Source organism: Myotis davidii, unplaced genomic scaffold, assembly GCF_000327345.1.
Source record: "Myotis davidii unplaced genomic scaffold, ASM32734v1 scaffold663, whole genome shotgun sequence".
Taxonomy (NCBI): Eukaryota; Metazoa; Chordata; class Mammalia; order Chiroptera; family Vespertilionidae; genus Myotis; species Myotis davidii.
This window is the reverse complement of record NW_006295816.1, coordinates 6,506,649-6,507,916: the sequence shown is the minus strand read 5'-3', so window position 1 is coordinate 6,507,916 and position 1,268 is coordinate 6,506,649. Positions and strand designations below refer to the sequence as shown.

The 1,268-nt window shown below is 35.5% G+C and overlaps 1 protein-coding gene across 1 annotated transcript in view; it reads right to left on the bottom strand.

Annotated features, from left to right (window-relative positions):
* The window catches only part of ULK4 (unc-51 like kinase 4), a 284,250-nt gene that overhangs the window by 258,132 nt on the left and 24,850 nt on the right, over positions 1 to 1,268 (bottom strand). The window lies entirely within an intron of this gene.

The window sequence follows — 1,268 nt, the reverse complement described above, 5'->3', positions numbered from 1 at the left end:
CTGTTTGAGATGATGGAAAAGTTCTGGAAATTGATAGTGGTGAGAGCTGCACAACTCTGTGAATATACTTCGAGACACTAAAAAATGGCTAACATGGTAAAATTTATATGATGTATATTTTACCACAATTTATAAATTTAAATTTTATAATTATATGCAAATTATACTTCAGTAAAGTTGACTGACGAATCTGATGAATACCCACTGCTAAAGTGCTAACTAAAGGGCATCATTTTTAAAAAATATATATTTTATTGATTTTTTACAGAGAGGAAGGGAGAGAGATAGAGAGTTAGAAACATCGATGAGAGAGAAACATCGATCAGCTGCCTCCTGCACACCTCCTACTGGGGATGTGACCACAACCAAGGTACATGCCCTTGACCGGAATCGAACCTGGGACCCTTGAGTAAGCAGGCCGACACTCTATCCACTGAGCCAAACCGGTTACGGCTAAAGGGCATCTTTATACACACTTAAGGGTGATAATGTTGAGACGATCTTCCTAAAGAGCATTTTAGACTGTTTAATGGACAAAAGCTTCTGTTTGAGATGATGGAAAAGTTCTGGAAATTGATAGTGGTGAGAGTTGCACAACTCTGTGAATATACTTCGAGACACTAAAAAATGGCTAAAATGGTAAAATTTATATGATGTTTATTTTACCACAATTTATAAATTTAAATTTTATAATTATATGCAAATTATACTCAGTAAAGTTGATTGACGAATCTGATAAATACCCACTGCTAACGTGCTAACTAAAGGGCATCTTTATACACACTGACGGGGAATAATGTTGAGACGATCTTCCTCAAGAGCATTTTATCAATTTTAACAAAAATATTTTATTGCCTTTTAGCCACTCGTTCTAATGGTACAAATGTGCCCTAAGAGGTCAAAGAAAACAGATTTAAACACAAAAATGTTCACTATTGCATTGTTTGTCATTTTCACTATCCCAAAACAGAGAAGAGTGTAAATGAATTGTCAGGCGTCCGTAGCATATTAAGAAAGAGGCATATCTTTAAAAAATATCTGAGACAAATAACTAATGACATTAAAATACATGTTACAATGGGAGAGACACTTATAAAGGTGTATGATGTTATTCTATTTTGTTTTCCCATATGTGAACAAAGCCAAGAAATAAACAAACCTACTTCAACAGTGATCTCTCGGCTAAATTACGGACCTTTATCAAATGCTACCAGGGTGACAGGGCCTGGGTCAGAGAAGGCCTCACTGGAGGAAGTGGTATTTGAATG